The 25,316-nt window shown below is 40.9% G+C and overlaps 1 protein-coding gene across 1 annotated transcript in view; it reads left to right on the forward strand.

The window, feature by feature from the left end:
• Window positions 1-803: 803 nt before the first annotated feature.
• The window catches only part of ST18 (ST18 C2H2C-type zinc finger transcription factor), a gene marked incomplete at both ends in the record, with an annotated part of 123,271 nt that continues 98,758 nt past the window's right edge, over window positions 804-25,316 (forward strand). Inside the window, 2 exons of the mRNA XM_082674746.1 lie at window positions 804-976; window positions 17,899-17,944. The remainder of the gene's footprint in view (window positions 977-17,898; window positions 17,945-25,316) is intronic.

Genomic DNA, 25,316 nt, shown 5'->3' on the forward strand with positions numbered 1-25,316 from the left:
GATAGTTCTGCGGGGCCCAGATTGCTGCCAGTCTGTTCAGGGGAGATGCAGAGCCTGTCCTTTTCCCAGATTAAATTAGTGTGCGAAATCTCCAGTGACCTCCTCCGCTTCTCCCCACACTCTTTAGCCAAGCTGAACAGCCTCTGCTGTAAAGGGTTCATTTTATCCAGGGACTGGCTGGACAATAGAGCTCTCCCTGATACTTATGGACAGCTGTCGTCATTCACCGTGCTGTCAGCATTTCATTTTTCATAAGAGTTAAAAGGGTTTTTACCTTGTCACGGAAAGAGGGCAGGAACGTAACTTTGCCAGTTCCAAGGCTGCTCGGGCAGTGGGTAGGACTGGGGCAGGGGCAACTTCGGAGTCAGGAGAAACTGCTAAAGGATGCAGCGCTTTTTGGGTTTGCTCATAAGATTAAACTGAGACAGAAATTAAATTTCAAATCCGGGTTCCTTGCTCGGAGAAAATATCTTTGATGCTGAAAGTTCTGTTTTAAAAAAATTAAGGTCACCCATGCCAACCAGAGAATTCCTCTCCGCCTGCTCTGCCCTTGTTTTGGCTAGAGATGCATGCATTTTATTACCTGCGAGGAACCACCCTTCAACAGGAAGCCTGCAAGATACCTCGGGAGTCTCATATTTTTCTCTCTCTCTCTTTTTTTAGTGATTTACTGCAAATATATTCAGCATTTGACTGATTAAATAGACCTTCGGCAACCTTGAGGGTCACTGTGTAGAGTATGTACATAGAAAATGCATCAGCCCATTGTACCCTGGCAGCTAATGAGATTGGTCGTTAAGTAAATGACACAAAGCCTACAAAAAAAGCTTAGCAGCTCACTAGAGTATCACAGAGTGTCCCTGCACACCACACAACGACACAAACACTGGACTACCCTAGCCCACCCCTGCGTTATTCTGCATCACTGCTTCCCTGAGGTCATCGCGAGAGGCAGAACAAAGGCTAGGAGGTGCGGGTAAGTCAGTCTGGCAATTAAGCCCCAGGGAGAAAGTAGAACAAATCTTAGCCTAACCGTGGCGATGCAAGTCCGGTTCTCGACAAGTAGGTCAGGATGGAGGGATTTTGCTATCACTTCTGGAAATACTGCTTCAGTGATCAAAGCTCTTATGTTGCTGTTACGGTTGTTTCATTTTGCCATTTCATAAAAGTTTTTACATTTCAAAGTCGAGTGTACTCCAAAATGCAAGGGAACTTGAATTGGAGAGGTGGGCTATTGGCTGGAGAAAGGGGGCTTCTGCAAGTGACGACCGTTCAGGTGTGTGTGCAGCTTTGAGAAACTTTCAAATGCATGAGGTAACTCTGATTTTAGTTAGTCCTACTGCTTTTAAGACACAACAGGAACTGGGGTATGAATGGGTGCAGTGAAGTTCTTTCTCGTTAATATAAAATTGTTCCCTCCACTAGTATGTATTTAACAGATGTGGGACAACCGTTTCCTCAATCAGTATCTTAAAAATCAATCAATCAGACACAACAAAACAAGGAGATAATAGCTCCTCTTTTTCTGTGCGTTCCAGTTCTCTTGAAGCTGCAAATAAAATCATTGCTGTGAATCTGTAATGCTGAGTAGGATTAGTGGTTATTTGCTTGCTGTACTTGGGGGAAAAAAATCAAAGCTATTTGACACTGAGTAGCACGGGGGTACTGTGTCCCTTGAAAAATGCTTTTAGTATTGAACTATAACGTCGCAGGATCCTTTTAGAGAAATATGGCAACAGGAAGTTGCCAGAAAGTCTTATTTGCCTTGCTGAAATGTCTGTCTGCCTTAGACGTGTGTACTCAGAGGCTGTTTAGTTCAAGAGAGAATGATATTGTTCCACGACGTTCAGGTAAATTCCATATTTTATTCTAAGAACTGTCAGCTCAGTGGATTGTCCACGGTTTAATAAACTCTGACACTCTCACTGAAAACATTTTTTAAAGTATTGTTAAGTGTGCTGTTTTAAAATGGATGGATTCATAATATCTGTGTCAGGATTCAATTTTTGAAGACACTGTCATTTAATATCATAATGGCATGTCATCTGTTCATGAATTAAAACTCTCCATATTACATAGAAACCAGTTTGCAAACTTGCATTACTTGCCCGGAAACATTTTTATTTATGTGAGAATATGGAAATATTATGATACGGAATAAATTGCTTCCTACTGGTATTTATGGGAGATTCATAATAGTTCATAATATGGTCTGGGTGACCAGAGGTCACATACTTTTTAAATTTTTTTGTCTTGAAGTACTTTTCTCCTTTCCCAACGTTCATTTTCTTTACATGAGTCATTTAAGACTGTATGTGTAGAGTATATAACCGTATTATGTATTACAAACTCTAAGTATTATTTTTATAGCAACCAGAATTTAGAGGGAAATAGATTTTGTGAAGAAAGTGGTATAATTGCGTCTCGTTCTTTCAAGTAAACTATATGTAGGGGAGAGATACTTTGATTTTACTCAATTCAGATTTTTCTAATATGTCATCTCATCACCAGGCCTTTAATGGGACAGAACTCGTGGAAAAAGCAAGCTGTCTGAAAGTGGCTACTCGTGCAACCTAACGATTTTGGTTTAAGGCAGAGTTATGCAACTAGGTCATCCTTCTGGGCGTTCTAGGTGCATGAGGTCCTCTCTCTGTGCTGAACAATTTAAATCTGAAGCTTGTGACGTATAATTTATTTTTTCTACGGGTGCTCATGTTCATCATGTTACTACAGGAGTGAAATGTTCAGAAAACGCACGATCCTTTCGGATGGCTATACGTATTTGACTGCTGCCCTCCAGTCCAGCGAACGGTGGGCAATCTTGGCCCAAGTCTGTTAGCTGCATCGCTGTGGATAAAACTGAGTGGGATTACTTTCACAGGGATATGACTGTCACCCTTCAAAATAAAATGGGGCTATGTTGTAATTAAGATCCCAGGGCACAGATCCTTACTTTTGCTTTACGTGAACTTGTTTTCACCAGTATTGGTCTTGAATTGGAAAAATGTTTTTAAAAATTTAACTGAAAATACCTGAAGAAAATGGTTTTATCTGCCGTATAAATTGCTTCTTCAAAGAAATGTGAGGGACTTCATTTCTGTTGACAGAAGGAAACTTTGTTACTTTTATTCAGATTGGTTTATTTGAGAAATAAGTATTATGAGTTCAAAGGATTGTGTGACTTGCTGTGGGTAGTACAGGGAGCTCATTTCCAGCCCTAACTACCCACCATCTAAGCAGAACTATGACATGTTTCCTAGAGATAAGGCCGTCGTTATAAGTGTCATGTGAGTGACACCAAGTGACCAGAGAATCTACCCCACTCCCTTCCCGAGTTCATATGTTTGAAACCTGGCTCTTCCATTGACCAAATCTGTGGTCCTGGATAGTTACTGAACTTTTCTGGGCCTCAGTTTTCTGGTCTGTTAGATGGGGCACAGGGTGGATAAATCTTGCCTTACAACTTCTGTGAAAACTAAATAAGATAATGTAAGTATTTGAAAAGCTTTTGCTGCTTTAACTTTCCCTTGGAGCTCGAACCAGTGAGTGGCCCTGCCAGTATCAGGTGAAGATGCTGCCACGTTTGCCTCACCCTTACAGAGCTCTTTCTCGTGTGTTTACTTTCAGAGCCCTCAGTTTTGTGAGATTCCTTGAAAGACTGTGAAAACCATTTTACATGGCTGCGTGCTCATATCGAGTCTAAGGTAACAAGTTAAAAATACCAAATGTATATTGATATGTCATTAGACTGATTATGCATAGCTTTATTAACAGCAGTCAGGTGTATGCTGAAATTTCATTACATTTCAACTGTCTATAAGCAGAAACACTAAATTTCATTGCAGTGAAATTGAAATTCATTTCATTTCAGAACGGAATATCCATAGTTTAAATATTTAGTTAAAGCAAAGGTCTCTATCTACTACTGTTAGGTTTACTCCTCATTTTTTAAAATTAGTATCTTTATTTTTTGTCCCTTTGAGATTTATTTCATAAGGTTTTGACTTAGATTGTTTCTTTTAATTGATACTTTGATTTGGTAAAAAAAAAAAAATTTTCTTTTTCAATGACATTATGATTGGAAAATATTTTATTCTATGAACTATTTAAAGAAACTTGAAACTAGTGGACGGCTAAATATTTTAAAATTTCATTCCAGTGAACTCTAAGAGACACCCAAGTGTCTTTACAGGTATTTGAACAGTATTTTGTCAAATGTAGCATCAAATTTATAAACTTTCAGGTACGAGTTTGTTACTTTTTTGGTTTAACTCTTCAGATTCTGATTGTAGGAATGTTTATTCTGATGGGGTTTGACCTGTACATTTAAGTTGCAACTCTTTGAGAATTTTGTTGCTAAGAAGAATTTCTGATCTTATGTATCTCGTATCCACAGGTAAATTGCGTCAACCTCAGAAATGTGAATGCGTTCAAAGTCTTACTAGTGACTTATTTATACTACAAAGTAGTATTAACTACAAAAGTATAATAGCTTTTAAAATCAGAGCATTTTAATTTATTTGACTTAGTGTAAATATAAAGGTATAGAGGTACTTGCACAATATATGTTCTCCAAATATTCCTAAATATTATATTTGTTGGGTTATCAGAGTAAAATACCTATTAATTGATATGCTATTAGGACGAAGAGTTACACTTGGCATTTCCATGAGAAAATATTTACATCATGATTTCATTGCCAAATAAGTATACCAATATGGATGGTACATTTTCTCCACCTTTTCCGAAATTTACAAGTAACATAGGTAGTTTAATTTAATTTCCTAAATTTTGAGTTTTTCCTCATGAAGGAAACATGGCCCAAGGCCAGTGTGTAAACCTTGCCTCACCCTTTTTTTTTCAGATGTGTCATATATGTGTCCAATTTCTATATGAGGGAATTCATGCTTGGCACGGGACAAAACTTAGTTATCCGGACTTGCAATGTTAGGCAGAAGCAGCCGGAAATGAAATGGTTAATTATTTAAATAGAATAAACAGTATTTTCATTCCTGGCAAGTAGATTACAGAGAATAAGAAAACAAAAAATGAAAAAGTTTGTTATTGAAAAGCTAATTTGTAAAGGAATACCGTCAGCTAGGAAGATGCATCAACCGTTTGCTCTTTGGTGTCTGTGGCATATTTGGTATGAATTAGAATGAAGGTATTTACCTCTTTTAAATTTTCTTCTTTCAAATAACAAGCACTGGTCAGGAGTGAGTCTTAACATTTCTATGCTGAAGGGTGAAAAAGGGGTGAGGGTGAAATATGCTCATGGAGAAAATGAAATCAAGAAAAGATTGAAGCTGACAAAATGACTACTCCAGAAAAGGGGCAAACCTATTATGTACAGAGCCCTTGACCTTTTTGTGTGTTAAATATACCAGCGTCTACCAAAAGGGTTAAACAAAATGCATTCTGTTGCATCTGCTTACTAAATCCCTTACTTTAGTAGAAATTCAAATTTTGTAAAGATTATTCGTTTTATTGATGCATATAATTATAATAACAAGCCATCTGCTGATTTGGCAGGCACGGTTAAAATTCTCCAACTCTCATAACCTTTCAAGTACTGTGCCCTTGGGACTCTATTTCACTTTTATATTTTGGAAAACATGTAGGGACAAATAAGGGCGGTCATCTACAGAATGTCAGGCCTGAGGAAGGGAAAGAATGGAGATAGGGGTACCGTGGTGGGTACTTTTCATGGTAGAGGAAGTTATTTTTTCCTTTTCTTTTTTCTTTTTTTTTTGCTTCTGACTCCATGAAGGATTGTCCTAATTCTATGAGGTATTTAGGAATTTTTTTCCTAGGGATTAAAGCTCTACCTTTTCACTCCTGAAAGGCAGTTTCTAAGTCTAAACAAAACAAACGAATAAAAGACCTTTCCGAATATTGCTTACGTTGGTTTTCACAGGTAAATGGAATCTATTTCACTGAGACCTTTTGAGCTAATAAAATATTCCACTGGTTTTATTTATCTGAAATGCATTCGGCTGAATTACCTTCCAGCCATAGATTTCGGATTGTAGAACAGTTTGTACATTTTGATGTGGATCTTTGGTTTGAAGGTCAAATTTCCAAGCGTTTTTGTAGGAAATCACGAGCTGATTAGATTTCCCGTGGCAGGAATCTTCTGGTAGCCCTTCTTTGCTCCCATAAACAGTTGAAGTTTGGTGACATCCCATGCCTGCTTCACTTACTTCCTTGGGACTGTTCCTACATAATCGAACCTGGTCAATCCCGGAGATTCCAACAATCAGATTTTGTGGTTGGGGATGGTATATAGGCCGTATCACAGCAGACTGCAAGTGAGCGGAGGGGGACGGACAGAAGCCGTGGGATCCCAGGACTTGGCTTTGTCAAATGATGGAAACACACACCTCCCTCCTTCCCTCTCCCTAACACATGCACGCACTCACAATCAACGCACACCTGTTAAGTCAGCAACCCAAGAACTATTTCTTAGGTTTGGCCAATAAGAAAAAGAACTTCTGACGCAAACATTGTGCGCATGAATCTCTTCATAACAAGGATGACGTACGTGACGACAGTAATAAAATAGCAATCTTTGTCCTTCACCAGCGCACGCGCTGTGCCGGCGCTGTGTTAAACCCCTATACGCGTTACGTGATGTAATACTTGTAAGATTTCCCTTCGTACCCCTTTTTAGCGGATAAAGCAATTGAAGCTGAGGCACATTCAGGTGCTTTCCCTGAGGTCACCAGCAGGACTGAGGCTTGAGCCCAAATCTAACTGTTCCCCAAATCCGTGCTCTTAATCTCTTTCTCTGCTATGCGGTCTCTGGGCACAGAGGTTAGGGAAAAAGAAACATTGTCAGCGACATAGTGTCAAGTGACACTGGGTCCCATGGACTCTGGGCTCTACTCACAGCCAAGTATGGTTAAGGGTTGAATGATCTTGACTCGACCAGTTGCTTTATTTTGATAACATCTGTCACATTCCGGGCTGAGCTTGGTGTCCACTGGGGTCCTTTTCGTTCCTCAAATTCTATAACTCCATGAACTTTTATAATGAAACATCCCAAGATTTGAAAAACAGTTCACGGACAGCTTGTCTTCGGTATACCTAAGACGTAGATGTTTAGCAGGCCAGTAACCTTGGTATCGGAAGTAGCCTGTTCTAAGAACTGTATGCGCTTTAGCTCTGAGACTAAACATCACATCGAAGTTAGACATTTGCCAAACAGCCAGAAATCTTAGGTCTGTGAGCGTAAGTATAGATACGTGGAAACACCTGATCGTTGCATTCTTCTGAGAATTTTGGTGTCGAGCGGAAGACGTTATTTTTTTCTGCTATGATAACAATACAACACTGACCTGGTGTCAGCCACTATTTTGAGTCCAGATAAGAATTGTTTTCATTTTAACCACAGTCACAACCAGAGCAAAAGCCAATAGGTGAGGTCTGCCATCATCCCCTTTCCTAGATGAGGAGACCCCCCTGGGATACGGAGCAGCCTGCCCGGGACTCAGGGCTGCAGGTGAGAGCCCGACTGACCCCGCCCGGCACTGTGGCCTTGGGCAGCGTGGGTTACACAGCCAGCCTCTGTGCTCCCCTCTCTCTGTGGACTTGTGAAGATTTCGCTTTGCTTAAAAAAAGGTTTGGAAACATAAATTACGGATTACAGATATGTTTAGACTCATTGTAGTATTTATTTTTGCATTTTAGATCTTAATTAGGCGGTTACTATTATAATACTCATATAGTTTCCTTAAATTATTATAGAAGATTAACCCGAAAACACTGTTTAATCTTTTGCAAATACCATGTTGAAAATATAATACCGAGTAAAAAGAGTCAAGTTAATGAGATTTGACAAAAATCCTTTAGAAGAGAAACTGTATTTAAAACAATTTTATTCTTCTCAGTATCTAGCATAGGAACTTTGAACGTTGTGAGTTCAAATGCAAAAGTGTTTGTTGAAATAAAGAACCTAAGAATGAAGAGTTTCAATCACAATGGAACTCTTCCTAGGTATTGTAGATACCACGTGACGTTCACAGGAGATTAAAATATTTTATTCCAGCTGGATATGATTTAAGATATTGTTTGTATTTATAGTTTCCAAGAGAGTGAAGGAAGAAATGTAAATATCGTGAACAGGTTATTTAGGCTCTCAGTTGACTAAGAAATATTGTCTAGAAGGTTCCAGAAGTATAGACAGTGGATGTAAGACGTGGCACCTGCCCTGAGGGACTTTAGGAGCCAGAGCAAAGCACGGTGGTGGAGGTGAAGCCTCCAACCTCGGCTGCGTCATTGTTCACAGGATGGGGGGCTTCCCCATGGCCGGTGCAAAGATGAAATAGGCCACGGCCACACGTCACCTCCCTCTGCCACTCAGCCCTACTGTATGTGGGCCAGAGCACCTCACCAGGCACAGTCAGTTTTATTTTCCCCTAAAAGGTAAGGTTATGGCCTAGAGAATAGAATGACCACCTTTGCCTAGCAGTAGCCTCAGGGAAGAGTTCATAGAAGAGGCATTTAAAGGGTCTTGAATCCATCCATTCAACCAACTTCTTGAGAATCTACTATGTTCCAGCATCTCTGTCACACATGGAGGGTACAGACACAAGTATTGTAAGATCTCATACCATAGCAGGTGACACGGGCAAACTGATGTTCACAGTCCCAAGGGGCCCATGTTATGCAAGAGGCAGCCCCAGGGCAGCCATTTGAAAACCAGTCAGGAGTCATGAATGACAGCCATGTGGCTGGGATTACAGGTGGCTGGGTAACCAGGTGAAGAGACTCAGAAGGAAGAGGTTATTTAGAGGAGAAGCTGATGTACATCTTGAATGCAAGACAGCCAGGTGGCGATGCTGAGTATCCAGCTGATCTGTGGATCTGAGATTCAAGGGCAAGACCTGAGACAGAGAGATGGACGTTTGGACGTGGTTTCCAAGGAGAACGCACGGAGTAAGAAAAGGATCAAAATTAGCAACTCCGGGAAATCTCAGTGTTTGGTGGGACGATGGAAAAGGGGGAGCCAACAAAGGAGGAATGTAGAGAAGGCTGGAGAAAGCCTGGATTCAGGGAAGACAAGGATGTAACCGGCTTGCTCAGGAAATAGACTGACGATGCAGCACGAGACACGTTGGCTAGGAGGTCACTGGTGGTCTTTCCAAAGACGCGCGAGCTGACTTGGGCTGGGAGCCAGGTGGCCCTGGGCTGTGCAGGAACGGTGTGCTGAGAACAGAAAGCCTCTGGGGATTTTAAGAAGTTTGACTCTGAAGAACAGAGTTAACAAGATATAGGGAGAAATGTGTTTATATACTGAAGAGAAGGAACCAGAAGACATAAGAAGGCTGGAAAGTTTGAAGATGTGGATGAAAAACAAACTAGATCGAGTAGGAAGCAAATGTCATAGAGCCCAGTGGAGAGCCTACCGTCAGAAAGCAGCAGGGAACTCTCACCCTAAAACCGGAGCAAGGGAGAGAGGAGAGGCTGCAAATAAAAGGCTGTCATGCATGTATAAGATGAGATATGGGGACCATTCAGAGTAGGTAGGAGTTGATGCAGATAGAAGTAGGTCTGTGCATGGAAGGATGAGACATTAGGACCATTCAGAGTAGGTAGCCCCCCAAATTTTCTGTCAAGTTAGGCAGCAAAGTCCTATTTCAACTCTGTGTGGAATGGTTTTAAACTGTAAGTGCCTTTAACATGTTAGTTTTTATTAATTATTACATTTACATCATATTAAAAACAACAGGTTCTACTTCGCTCCTAAATGTTATGCATAATGGATATTGGCATGGAAACTCAGAAGACTGAAGACAACCAGAGGAGCTAGGGCTTCGAGCTGTCTTAGAAGATGCAGACGATTAGGAAGGGGGAGGGGAAGAGGAGAGTGTTCTCGGTCTGGGGCTGATGTGGAAGAGGTGAGCAGGGGGAGGGGGAGGGGAGGGGTTGGCTTCTCTCCACCCAGGATTCGTGAGGACGTTGGGAGTGATGCGTTCGTCTCACAGCAGGCAGCAGATCCATTTCTGTTCTTTATCGCTCTCCTTTTTGTACTTTTCCTTGATTTACACTGAAGACGGAACTTCAAGGCTGTCTGTTGCTTTACCACCTCCACCCCCGGGAGGTCCACCTGCCCACGCCCAGATGACGCCATGACCTGGACACTCACTTCCCTGCTTTCTCACCTCTGCTCGCAGCTGTCCGAGGGCATCCTATCCCACTTAAAGCAAAATACAGACTCCTCGCTACGGCTCACGGGCCCAGCCGCTCCGCGGCATGTGGGATCTTCCCAGACCGGGGCACGAACCCGTGTCCCCTGCATCGGCAGGCGGACTCTCGACCACTGCGCCACCAGGGGAGCCCTCCACCTGTTTTTTAAAACAGCTTTATTGAGATATAGTTCACATACCATACAATTTACCCATTTAATGTTACAGTTCAGTAAAAGTCTTTAGTATATTCAGAGTTATGCAGCAGTTTTAGAACATTTTCCTTCCCCCCAAAAGAAACTCTGCACCCCTTAGCCATCACCCTCCAATGTTCCCTCTGCCCCAAGTTCTAGGCAACCACTTACCGACTTTATGGTTTCGTAGATAGGCCTGTTGGAAATTTCATAGGAATGTGAGAGCATCATGTGTGGTCTTCTGGGACTTCTCTTTCACTCAGCATGTTTTCAGGGCTCGTCTCTGTTGTATCATCTATCAGTGCTTCACTCGTTCTGATTGCTGAACGATAGTCCATGCATTGGATAGACCACATTTTATTTATCCATTCATTAGTTTATGAAAATTTGGGTTGTCTCCACTTTTCCACTATTATGAGCAATGCTGCTGTGAACATTCATGTACAATTTTTTGTGTGGACGTATGTTTTTATTTCTCTTGGGTATGTACCTAGGGGTTGAATTGCTCTATTATATCATAACCCTATGTTTAACCATTTGAGGAACTGCCAGACGTTTCTCCAACACAGCTGCACCATTTCACGTTCCCTCCAACAGTGTAGGAAGGTCCAATTTCTTCACATCCTCACCAACACTTGTTATTATGTGTCTTTCTATTATAGCCATCCTAGTGGGTGTAAAGTGGTTTCTCACTGTGGTTTTGACTTGCAGTTCCCTAGCGACTAATGATGTTGAGCATCTTATCATGTGCTTATTGGCCATTTGTATGTCTTCTTTGGAGAAATGTCTGTTCAAGTCCTTGGCCCAATTTTAACTGAGTAATTTGTCCTTCTATTATTGAGTTGTGATCTTTTTTATACATTCTGGATAGAGGGCTCTAACCCTTTTCAACCTAGGCACAGTTCTTGTACTCCTTCTTAAATGAACGAAGATTATTATTACTTCAATTTAAAATACCCCCGTCTTTTATTTTCCCGTAGCGCTTATCACTGCTTCAAATTGCGCTGTACACGTGTTGTTTCCTTGGTTCTTGGTTTGGCTTCCAAGAATATAATCCCAGGAATATCATTTCTGTCTTGTGCATCCTTGCTTCTCCATCTCCTCTCTCATGATGATGAAAGGTTGCTGTGATTAAACACATGGACCTTGCAGCGAGAGTCCCAGGGCTGCTCATCGAGAGCTGGGTGACTCTGGGAAAGCACTTGACTTCTCTGTGTTTTAATCTCCTCATTTGAAAGATGGGAAAGATTAATAATCCCTGATTCACTTAATTGTTGTGCAAAATGAGTTACTGTATAAAAATATAAAGCATTTACAACAGTATCTAGCACAAAGAAATAATAGAATGAAAAAGTCAACAGAGATTTTTGAATGAAAACTTCATGAATTTTCGCACTAACAAAGAAAGTGGTGTGTTAACTTTCCAGACTTAATCAGCCTCACCAACACATGTCCTCACCATGACCAGGCAGGGTTATTAATTGGGTACCACCTACCTGTGGGCTTTGCATGAAAACTGATCTCTTTGGGGATCATGGAGTTTTATAGAATTTGTACTGTGTGCCGTGCCTTTTATGAGTGACATCTCATGAGTCCTCACAGCTCTAGAGGGAGGTTCTGTTATGGTATCTTTTTAACAGATGAAGAACCTGAAGATCAGGGAGGTTAAATACAGACCTGAGATCACAGAACTAGCAAATGTTAGAGTTAGGATTTAAATTCAGGTTGGCCTCACCCCTCTACACCTGCTGCCTTGGGCCAGGGCTCAGGGTCTCCTGTCATCAACAAGCATTTCCCAGGTCATTATCACTGTATTTCCCCACATATGGTTTTATGGTTTTTACCGTATTTCAGAGTCTCCATAATCTTAACACGCATTACTGATTGTCTAAACATTCTATCCCATTATTTTCAGTCTAAATGCAGCACAGAAGTTCTCATTCCTTGAGTTCATGGGTCTTTCCAGGGTTTGCTCAAAGAAAGACATACAGGCTCCGCCTGCCATTCTAGCCAGTACTACACGGCAGGAGAAACCCTGGCATCGCACATGGTCTTGAGCACCAGCTCAACTTAAATTAGGAATCATAATGTCACCCTCCTTAGGCTGTTGTGAGGCTTAAATAAGACAATAAGACCGTGAGATGCCTAGTCTGGTGTGTGAATGAACATCCAGGCACGACTGATGGCAGTCATTGCTGAGAGCCTCGTCTGATTTTGTGTTTACGTCTTGCCTCGTGCAGATCACTTCAAGCATCGTCCACCACTTTCTACTCCCCACCACCTCCTCATTCTAATTTGAGATCAGCATGTTGCTTAGCGCATTCATGATAACTAATACTATGTTTCTTCTATTACCTTTTAATTTTATTTCATGATATTTTAAGAACTGCCCAATTAAGTTTCTTTAGGCATTTGTAACACGCCAGTCACTCTCCTATTTTTAACATATGACTGAACTGGCAGTGACAGTCCTTAAGCTTTAATTCCCCCCCACACACTTTGAGTTAACATCAATGGTTATGAAGGTTACTAATAGTTACATACGTTTTCTGTCCGTTTTTAATTTGCAAAGTTATTTTTAATTTGTAAAGTTAATCTCAGTTCACAAGTAAACTGTTCATAAGATTGTTATTCTCTACCTCACTAGTTTTCAGATATTAATAATCTACTTTAAGCGTTACATTTATTAGTCTTACAAGTTAATCTACCCTGTATGTTTTCACCAGCATAACTTTTTGCTACATGCTCTGGATACTTTCATACTTTATCTCTAGATATTTGATCCATTGTTTTCCTAAAATTCATATCCCAGAGGCAGGGCCTTGGTCACAGTTCCCTGTTTTCTTAATAATTGGGCAGTGGTCCTCAAATAGTCAGCACTCTCACTGAGCTTCTGGACTACGGAGAAAGAAGGGAGGAGATTGTCCCGGCCCTGCAGGAGCCTTCAGTGAGCAGAGGGGGAGAGCATGTCGAGGGTGATACATTATGAGGTTAGGGGGGCTTCTTTTGGGAACACGGAACCACGCTTGGGAGGAGGAGTTAAAAGGTGAGAGGAAACCCATCCAGGTTACTTGGAGGCCAAGTCTTCATTTCATGAGCATTCTCATTACTCACTTTGAAAACACACTGTATAAATTAAGTCTTGAAAAGCAGGCATTCTGTAGTTCTTCCAAGGAATTTTCTCCTTGTACACTTTTCGAAAAATTTAAAGTACCCCCAAAATACGTAGTCTGTTACCTCTGATGGAAAACTAAGATCAGATTCCCCCAGTAACCTGCCACAGATAATGAAACACCGGAATCTAGAGAGAAACCAGCAAAAACGAACAAAAACCAATAAAAATAACAGACCGGAATTGGATACGCACAGGACAAAGTGCCTGACGTGAACGGTCCTGACCTCTCTGTACAACCAGATGTTCAAATGACCGAAGGCTCTTATTTAGTCTGATTCATTGTAACTTAAAAACCGCCCAAGCAGAGAGATCGGTTAGGATCTTGACACAACAGTCAGCCGTGACAGCACCGTGCACAGCTGACCTGAATTTGTAGGATTATGAGTTCTTCTCTACTCAAACTATACACCCTGATGTTTGTGCTTCTGCAGGAGAGAGCTTGTCAAACCCATCAGATGGTTCTCCCAACTTACCAAGAAATAAACGCGGCACCCTCTTCTCAAAGATTTTCATTTTATTGCCTCTTTGCTTTGTGCGACAGAAGTATCTGTGCTGTGAGAGGGGCACACACCTTACACCTCGCTCCACTCTACAGGACTCCACCTGTTTATATAAACACTTTTCCCGCTTCTCCAGAAGAATAGGTGCTTAGTGAAGATTTGAGCGAATAAGTTAATGAGTTCATTCAATAATACTGTTCTATACAGAGAAGGTTGGTTATACCAGCATTAATCAAATTACTTATTTGGGACATTATCTTGTATTTAGATGAGGTTGATACTTTTAAAATAGCTTTGTTAAATAAATATCAGTGGGGTAGCAAGACATAAGAGGTGGTGAGAATTCAGAAGGGGCATTGAATTGTTCTCATTTGTGAACAAACTTCTGGTTACGGGGCGGGGGAGGGGGAGGGATAGATTGGGAGTTTGGGACTGACACGTACACACTGCTATTTTTAAAACAGATAACCAACAAGGACCTACTGTATCGCACAGGGAACTCTGCCTAATACTCTGAAATAACCTAAATGGGAAAAGAATTTGAAAAAACCATTCTCATTTGCTTACTGCTGTTTCTTATATTGAGCCATATTCTCCCAGCTTTACTGGAGTGTTGTTTAATAAGCTTATGTTTCAGGACACTAAATAGTTTTTCCTGGCCTGAGCACATCACTGCTAAAGCACCTAACTTCTGCTCCATGAGTCATTTTCTGTTTGGAGAATCACCCTCCATCTCGTTACTAAAACACTCCTCAGCAGTGTTTCCTTCTACAATTTATTTTTACTACCAACTGCTTGTACTCTCCTAGTTCTAAAATATGTATTCCAATGAACAATGTTGACAAATGACCTTGTAAGAGCTTTGCCACTGAGGTATTTACCAGGACAGCGACGCACACTTATTTTTAGTATCAGACTAAAAGGTGTTTTCATCCTTCGAGAAGTTTTCGGGATAATGTGTTCTTCAAAACAGCCATCGGCACGCTTTGCATAGCGTCCGTGAGAAACTCGCTGTGCCGTTTAGAAATAAGTCCGAGTTTACTAGGGCTGGTAAAACACTGAACGTCTCAAGGAAATACGCATCATTGCTTGACATGGAAATTCATTTTTATGATATCATTTTTCATTAATTCATCCTCTTCTTTTATTCGCTTTGGGCCAGTTTAAATGCTGTGCGGTCTTAGATCTGTAATTTGTGAACTCACATTTGATAAAGGCACCTGTAATGAAGAAGTACATAATTGCTGTTCCTTTCTCAACATGAACGGCTTCAACTGAAGGGAAGATCAAGTTCAATAAGCTATAAAGTGGTTCTCAGAATGTACTCCAGGGATGGGCCAGAACGTTCACTTTTTATCTGTTCTTCTCTATCGTGAACTATTAAATACAGAGCAAATACATAGCTCTAGAGTAGAGTGGGGAAGAGCCTCTGTTCCACGTGGATGCAGGGGATGTAGCCTTTGGGATTGGAGTTCTTCAAAGCCTGTATTAGTGACTCTCTAAGGCAACGGTTCTCGAAGTGTGGTCCCCGGGCCATCAGCACCTGCATCACCTGGGAACATGCTGCAGAGGTGCTGTCTCAGGCCCTCTCCAGATGACCCTGCAGGTGACTCTGGCGCTGGTTGATGTTCGAGAACGACTGCTCTGACACTTTGCTGTTCAAAGTGTGGCCTGTGGAGCAACGGGAGCCCCTGGACCCTCATTAGGATTACAGGAGCTCGGGGTGTCGGAATCAGGACCTGCACTTTAACAAGACACCCAGGTGACCCTGATGCCTATTAGAACCTGAAAGCCACTGACCTAAGGGTTAGAGCAGGAAACCTACAGGGGAGGGTACCTGCCATTCAGGGGCATTTGGGAGGCTGTCAAAGTGGGATCAGTGGATGCTTTTTTTTCACTGCCCGAAATATATTCAAACACCCTAATTCAACTTATTTATATTAGGGAACTGTGGGAATAACCCTGAGAGTACAGAGAGAAATGTTTGCAGATAACAGCATGAAAAAAGAAAAGAGTTCCTGTGTTTTGCTTATTTTATAAAGTAGTTAATAGGTCATTCAGCCAACAAAATACAAAACCACTACGAAATATTACCTTTAAACCTTAATTATTTTCAAGGCAGTGTTACCCATTAAATGTTCCCTAGCTTTTTATATTGTGATTTCTATTTTTTAATTTCTTTTGGTAGAAGTTGTTAATTTTATTCTAGTGTTTACCTTACATCAATATATCAATACTTCCGTTTTCTTCTTTATTTCTCTCCTTTTTTTAAAAAAATATAATCTTTTACTATCTGGTTTGTATATTTTAAATGATATACTTTGAATCCCAGTTATTATTTATACCACTTCGTACCAGTGATTTCATTCCATTTTCCAGTTTTTCTGTCCCTTGTCAGAACAAAAAACACTTACATAGTAATTCCTCTCTCTATAACTCCATCCTTGTTTGTCTTCATTTTGCAATTAAATAAATGAAATTCTGACCATTTATCTTTTTGCCAAAACTTTCAGTCATCTCTAGTAGAGGGCTTGGCAAACTACACACATTTTTGTTGAGCGAGATCAGTGGATACTTTGCTCTTTGTGGATCCCTCTCAGTTCCCTCTGGAATAAAAAGGGGGAAGAGATGGGTAAACCTCGTGGCTACAATGTTCAAAAATTTGTAAAGGCACCCTGTCTACATTGTGAGATGGAGAGTAGAACCATGATATGAGTAGCAGAGCTATTAACTGGATAATAAATCATATGTGTGCATATATACACACACACATATATACTCATACACACATATACAGACCATATATATCAATATATCCCACAATGACCTAGACATTTTAAGAGAAAGCATAGTTTTCAAGTCTAACTTTTTTTGAAAACTCAATTTTCTAATTCACTTTTCATGTACAAATAAATCCAAGATGTGTTTGTGTCTTTCTATCTTATTTTCTACCCTCGGATTTAATTTTCTGGAATGCATCTTTTTAGAAAGTCTTTTTACCAGGGAAGGAGGTTGCAAACTTTCGAGTCCCGCCTCATCCCCACAGGGTCGTTGTTACAATGCTGAGGAATCAGTAAGACAAAGCTTTCTGTGGAGGCCGTGAAGTTTGCCTCTTTCCAGGACTCGGCATTTTCCATCTTCTCGTGGTGAAGCCAGTGGCCTGGGCAGAAAAGAATAGTTGACCAAGTAAAATCTTATTTGTAAGAATATTTTTAGCGTGGAAACACGTGAAAATGAAGGGATCTTTTTTTTAAAAAAGGCTTTGGAAATCTTTTGCACAACAAACACCCCCATATGTAAATAGGACTGTCACTAGCTGTTTGTCCACAGCGAGGCCTCCAGATGAAGCAGGGCTGTGCTCTGACAGGGACAGCTGACTCATTAGCAGAGAGCAGTGAAAGGTAATTAACCCTGGGAAAAGTACAGCTGCCGTGCGGGCTGTTCCTTTCTGTAGGATCTGATTAGAAATTAGTGTTAAACCACTGATTCTTTTTTTTTTTAAGAAAAAAAAAAAAAAGACTGTCATTGATAATTCACTTTCACTCTCAGGTGTGTCCCCAGAAAAGGTTCTCAAATGTACTTGTAGACAAAAGGACTCAAATCTAAAAAGCATTTTCTGATCACAGTAGACACCTGTTTTTCTTGTTGAGGGGGAGTTCTTTCAAATGAATATTATTGAACTATTGAAGATTGGTTTGTGCCCTGATCCAGTCTCCCATAGTCAGTATGTAAATTACTTGAAAAGATTGTTTTATACAGTTAATAAGCTGTAGATAATTACCATTTAATTAAGTTTCTCTTTTTCTTTCCATTTTCCCTCTGATGATGCTTCTCGTCAGTAGCAATGGAAACTCTCCAGTTCAAATCCAGTGGACGCTAGGGAAGGTAAGTGAAGACTATTTAGAAATAAACTTTCCCCCCCAAAAGAGAAGTATCCCTAACTTTTCAGTGGCCTTCTAAAACTTGAGAATTTAAGGAACTTGGTTTTAGGGGACAGCCGAAGATGCCTGATTTTGTTAGTGTTGGTCTCATCCTGGTCATTTGAGTTACAATTGTGTATTTTTTTTTTTGAGAAGTGTGTATACCTGTTCATCTTGATTTATGACTTCACTTGTCTCATATGAGGAGTATTAATACTTTAACACAGTCAGGATTTACATATGTGGCTGAAGAATGTGGTGGGTAGCATAATGGCAGCCCCCAAAGCATCTGTGTCTTAATTCCTGAAACCTATGAATACCTTGCGTTACACGCAAAGGGAGTTGATTAAATTGCGAGTCTAGAGATGAGGAGATTCTCCTGGATTACCCAGGTGGGCCCAGCTAATCCCAGCGACTTTCAGAGAGAAGCAGATGAATGAGTCATGCAGATGCAGCCTGAGAAGGACTCAATTCCACCAACCATTTGAAGAAGGAGGAAGGGATCTTGGGCCCCAGAATGCAGTGGCTTCGAGATGCTGAGAATGGCCACTGAAAAAACAGGGACCTCAGTCCTATGACAGTAAGGAATTCTGACCTGCAGCCTCCCGTAAAGAGCTCAGCCTGACTTGATTTCAGGCTGGTGAGACCGTCCCAGACTCCGGACCCCCAGAGCTGTAAGATACTGACTTATTTGTGCTGTTTTAAGCCACACAGTTTGAGGACTTTTGTTACAGCAGCAATAGGAAACTAATACAGAAGATAAGCCAACCTATAGATGGGACGTATTTTACAGCTGACAGTATAAATCCTATGAAGAATTTCTTGTGTTTGAATGAAGAGAAGAAAAATTTCTTGAGAGGCCAAGACTGATAAGTCGTTTTTAGGAATTGGAATCTGTAGATTGTAATGATGGTTATTTCAGTAACTCTTGAGATTTCTGTCTTCTGCATCGCAACACCCTGCCCACACCAAAAATGTTCTCCATATGATATTTTTGTAAACATGATGCCTCTATCCTCCAAGGTACAAAGCAGTACCTGCTTTATTGGGGTGGTGAATACATCTGTGTTTCACTGTGCTTGGGTGAGAGGAATGGAACGTCCGTGGGAAAGGCGACCTCTCTGATGCAGAGAGAAAATTGATCTGACCGTCGTAGTGTATGCGGAGCCTGGCGCCTAGAACCACAGCGCTGTCACGCAGAGCCCGGTGCTAGCGTGGGGACGCTGACTTTGTTCCCTTTCTTCATTGTGAAATGGATAGAGTCTCCCTATAGGCACGGGATGATGACGGGAAAAGAGTGCATGATGGTGCGTATAAGAGTGTCTTTCACGGGGCAAGAGTTCAGTCAAGGTGAGCTCAACTTATTTAGAAAATACCATGTCATTTTACTATCTTGATAAAAAATAATGGATGGGGCTTCCCTGGTGGCGCAGTGGTTGAGAGTCCGCCTGCCGATGCAGGGGACGCGGGTTCGTGCCCCAGTCCGGGAAGATCCCACATGCCGCGGAGCGGCTGGGCCCGTGAGCCATGGCCGCTGAGCCTGCGCGTCCGGAGCCTGTGCTCCGCAATGGGAGAGACCACAGCAGTGAGAGGCCCGCGTACCGCAAAAAAAAAAAAAAAAAAAAAAAGGATGACTTTTGTCTTTCCTTGTGGTTCCATTTTTATCTCCAATAGAAAAGTCATCCATTTAGAGTATGTGGACGTACATTGTTTAAGGTAAAATGTAAGTGCATAGTAGTTAGGACACTGGCCATACTGACAAATTTTGAGAAAGAAAAGTGAGATACAGAAACTGGAAACTGGACGGAGTTTAAGTGAGTTGGAGATCTTCCTAAATGGTTTTCTTGCCAAATTTGGAAAAATAAGAATACTTCTATTTTACCTTTGGCTTTTATCCCCACAAAGGGACTGATTTAAATCACATGCTGCCATTTTTCATGCAAATTAGATGAAAGGAGACATTGGGGAAGAAATCTGACCATAAAATCTGTTACAATCCATGCTTGCTCCCCTTTGTGTTTTGGGAGCTGACTTTTTAACACAAGGGAAGACAACATCGTGAATTCTGCTTACCGGGCATTGTAATCAAGCAGACAGAATCTGTAAGTTCCAGGTGTTGTGCTGGGAAGTTATGTTTTGAATACAATTAATAGGATAATATCTCAAGCATCTGAAGAGTATTATCTTTGGCTTATTTTAATTGAATTCAGTAATAACATATTGAGCACCTCCTTTGGCCACAACATCATGTTGCAATGAAAGGTCAGAACTACACAGCCCCTCAGGTCTGTGAGCTTTACTGGCGCTGGGATGATAAAGCGACCTTGAGTCAGCGTGGCGTCAGGCAGCACCTATGAATCCAGGTGGAGGTGCCGTCAGAACAGGACCGGGACACAGAATTCTGTGAGGCGCGGCCACTTGCAGCACAGCATGGATGACAAATTGCGTTTCAACAGACAGATTTTTCAGCTCTGATACCGAAGGGAAAAGTTCCTTTGGAAGTTACAAATGACATCAACATATTCTAAACATTGAATTTTAGCTCTGTCATTTGACCAGCTGGTCTCCTTGGACCCTCGTGTAACTATACAAAAGTATGGCTTTAATACATTGTTTCACCAAGCCAAGTATGATTTCGACTGTTTGTATTTTTTTTCAACTGGTCTTTGGGGACGTTTATTTATTTTAGCCAAAGTCTCTGAATCTCTCAGGATGCATTCTTCAGGATTCATCATTTCGGGAAGCGTTTCCAGGCTGCACTCCCATCGCTGCTTCTGCCTCTTCCGTTATCATACTTTCTTTTTTTTTTTTTTTACTTGAGAATTTAGGGTTTTTTTTTTAAAAAAAACTTCTTATTTTATATTGGAGTCTAGCCAATTAACAATGTTTGGTAGTTTCAGGTGCACAGCAAAGGACTCAGCTGCATATACATGTACCCATTCTCTCCCAAGGCTGCCACATAACATTGAGCAGAGTTCCCGGTGCTCTACAGTAGATCCTTATTATTAGAGAAATGCAGATCAAAACTACAATGAGGTATCAGCTCGCACCAGTCAGAATGGCCATCATCCAAAAGTCTACAAACAGTAAATCCTGGAGAGGTTGTGGAGAAAAGGGAGCCCTCCTACGCTGTTGGTGGGAATGTCAACTGGTGCAGCCACTATGGAGAAGAGCATGGAAGTTCCTTAAAAAACTGAAAATAGAGCTACCGTATGACCCTGAAATCCCACTCCTGGGCATGTATCTGGAGAAAAACATATCCCGAAAGGATACATGCACCCCAATGTTCACTGCAGCACTGTCTATAATAGCCAGGACATGGAAGCAACTGTTTTCATACTTTCCACATCCTACTGGAATCCTCAGTTTTCTGTTTTGTACCGTGAGGACAGGAGCTGTGCTTTCTATATCTTTTGATGCCTGAGACTAACATGGAGTTCCCTAGATCAGTTCTCAATAAATGTGTATTGACCCAATAATAAGTGTTTAGGACAAAGGGATTGATATTAACAGAATCCATATTAAATTAAACACCATAATGAGAACAAAATCCAAAAATCGTTCTGCAAAAATCCAGTGCCCATTGACTTCAGTGTTTGAGAATCAGGTCATTTCTTTGTAAATTTCGTTAGATTCTCCCATCCCATATTTCCTAGTCAGACAATAAAGATAAATGACTCTATTCTTTTATCTTAATTCAATTTTACAGAATATGGTGGAGATTTTAATGCAAAACGAACAGTTCCTGTTGGGAAAAGCAGCACACTTATTGAAAAAAAATTCTAAAAAACCTCTTAAAAACGGGCAAGGAAAATAGAAAATGTCTTAGGATATCAAGCATATTGTATAACAATCTATATAATAAAACAGCTTAAATAGAGAAAACTCCCTTTACATAATAAAAAACCTCATTTTTGAATCAACAAGTGCTCTTTGAACTTTATTAAAAATGTTTTGACATTATAGGGTTGTTTAGTATAGATTTACTCAAAATAGCACATTTACTTGCAACACAAGCCTTGAAGTTAAGTGGTGAGTTTGATAAAACAGAGTTTCCATAGTTACACAGGAGAACAGAGGATAACTTTTATTTCTTTGGAAGCCAGGAAGGGGCTTTAGAGAAAAGATTAAGAAAACAGACCCAAGCAGGTTCATTACGCAGGGCTTTACACCTTTTTAAAAGCGGAAATTACAGGAAATAAAGTTGCTATTACAGGAAATAAAGTTTTCCCGCTAAAATCTATAGCAGCACGGTAAGAAGTCCTCACATTCCCTTTCCCTGGGCGTTCCCAGCTAGGTTCTGAGTCAGAGGGGAAGCTGGTTTCATGAGACGATCTCCGTGAGATGCATTTTTGCTCACAGTGTTTGTTAAGAACCATGCCGTAAACAAGTGGTTTAAAAGCCACGCAGGAGAGAGCACTGCCTTGCCCTCCAAGGCAGATCCTGCCATCTCAGGTCTAACTTGGTCATTCACGATCACCATTCTGTCGAGAGGCCTGATGAAGGGGAAACGGGAAGCCGCTCTGGTGAAGCCCCCCTCGTGCCAGCTTCACTGAGATGGGCTCTGCGTGCTAAAGACAGTCACTGTGGCCGTGTCCTCTGATGCGCGTAACCCAAGGAGTTCTTCACCGTTGACTGTGGAGAAGCAGAATGACGTTGTTCCTAGCGTCTCACCTTCAGCCCGGGAGCCTTTAACGCAGCCGTGATTAAGAGGACTTTTCCAAAGTTTCTGTGTAGTTACAAGGACAGTTTCAATCTTCTGTCATTTTTTTGCATCAGCTCTGATTATGTTTTTACCAGAAAGATGCATTTGTTTTAAAGGTAACAATACAGACTAGGAGAATAGCTTATGTTTCATCTATATTTATCAGCACTCACTGTACATTTGTGTCTTCATTACCAGGAAATATTAAGGGACATTGTGCCATCGATTCCTGTTTACAGTTTATTATGCAGAGATAGGAAACACTTAGCATGTAAAATGAATGTAGAAATTATTCCTGGATAGAAACACGGACATTTCCCGCTCGTTGGCGCTTCTCCTCCATCACTGGATCAGAGTGTAATTGTCAGTAATCAGGGCTGCTCGCTGCTGATAAAACCACTCTGAATGCTAGCAGCCTTCTTTGTGTGATGACTCAATTATTCCAGAAGTGCCTCATCAAATCTGCCCCATCAGCTGGGCTAATAAATAAGGAGAAGAAACTGGCCCCCCAAAGCAAATTATAAATCCATTTGCATTAACCATTTCGCTGGTCCATGATCTAGGCAGAAATAAGCATGGCAGATTGTGTTAAGCTTATTTGAATATGTTTATAATGTTTACAGCATGCAACTTTTTCTCCCCACAAGGTGTTGGAATTATCGGTCATGAATGGCATCTGAATTCAGCTATGTTAATTGCAACAAGGCTTTAAGTAGCTTTGAGGGCTATTTTGTGACTTAAATCAGGTGAAAGTTAAATCCTCTCGCAGGGAAAAAAATAGGGGTCTTGCACAAGTTACTGGCTTTGCTTCCGAGTTGTTTAAGGAGAAGAGGCCTGTGTTTTATTTTTACAGGTGATGGAAGGACAAACACAAATAATATAATGCCTGCTAGTACAAGGATCAGATGACTTCTTATCCATCTCAGTGGAAACCAGAAGTTATTTTGATGCTCTGTATGACTACAGCAATTTGCAAAGCAAAAACTTACATTTTCTAGAGAAGATCAGGGTTGCCATAGCATTCCTTGTACTTCAATTCCTTGAAAGACTCCATAGGGCAGAGATTTCAAAACGCCAGGCAAACCAGTAAAAATCAATTAAATCCGTCCATGGAAACTTTGTACATTGACAAATCTTATTTCTCCTTTTCTTGTAAAATAACAAACTCTACTGCATAGCAAGAAGTTTTGTTTGTATTTGAACTTCAGTGATCACTTGGGGAAGCAAAAAACGTTCAGAATGGATCATGAAAAGCAATCTGGTTGCTGATATCAAAGAATTAGTCTTGTTGAAAATGCAACGACTTAAAATCCAAAACATACCCCCTAAAAGTAAGGGATACCACCACCCCACTTTGCAGTGGGAGCTGTTTTTCCTGCGGAGCTGTTCCAGTTTTGGTGAAGTTCTTCCTTCTACTCCTACATTGACCAGGAGCCTCATTCTGGGCTGATGGTCAAAGTAAAGCTTGTGGCCAATCAACAGTATATTTCTTTGCCTGAAACGACGTAAAAGAAACTCACCACTTCTCTTCATTTGCCCCCAGCCAATGAAGCCTAACCCCCTAATATCAACCTGGAAAGCGAAGAAGAAGAGAGTCATCTTTGACGGCATAAATATAAAATGGCAGTAGGCTAATGTAAATTGTGTGCATCCGTTTCTCAATATATAATCTCTTGCTATGATAGGAGAGGCAATTCTATAGCTCATTGACTAGAAACATCAAAATAAGGGGCTTAAATTTTCATTAGAAATTTAATGGCACAACATGGCAAATGGAAAGACAAAGAATTCGATTGTCTGTCCAGGCAGATTTATACGAAATTTGACTCTCACTAAAATTATCATGGGGATTAATATAAAAATAATGCTGGAAACTTAGAACTATAAAGGACTTGCCTTCCCATTAAAAGAAAAAATCAAGCAGGAATAATCCCCCTCTTTCAGCATGTCAACTAATGAACAATTGGTGAAGATCCCGGAGTTAGTGACTGAGAGGTTAAAAGTGTTAGAGGTTAGGAGACAGGACCTCGAGGGTCCGCAGTGCTGAGGTTAACATGCTGGCGTTCTCCTGTTTTCGTTTTACTTGGCAGGAAACTAAATCTGAGAGTGGTGTTTGGAGCTTGAATTAGCATCCCAAACTTCTGAGAGGAGCCTGCCATGCATTTTGCATCCCAACTGGTTCTATTGGTAAGCAAATTCCCAAAATAGTAGTTATATCACAGGGCTACCAGTGCTACGACATTTCGTATTCAACTGACTTGCCTTTTCACCAGACTTTTCACTTTGAGTTTAGTTTGGAGGATTTTTTTTAAATACAGAGTTTTCTTTGAATCGTAAGTAGATCTATGGTTCTCTGCTTTAAGGACACAATTGACGGTTGCATCCTATCACTTTAGGTCACCCCACCGCCACCACCACCACCACCAATAAAATATAATCTGATATACCCTTTTTAAAAAATAACACTGCAGATTCATTACATTATATTATAGGTTTAAAGAACCGTCTTTTTCCGAAGCAAGTACTTAGCCCTGAAGCAGCTGTAAATTTAGGACTCCATCCACTATTATTGGCATGTGGCAGAGCAGACAAATGGAGGACTCTGTGATGACTCCGTTTAATGAGGGAAGCC

Source organism: Grampus griseus (genome assembly GCF_964374135.1).
Source record: "Grampus griseus genome assembly, chromosome: 17".
Classification (NCBI taxonomy): domain Eukaryota; kingdom Metazoa; phylum Chordata; class Mammalia; order Artiodactyla; family Delphinidae; genus Grampus; species Grampus griseus.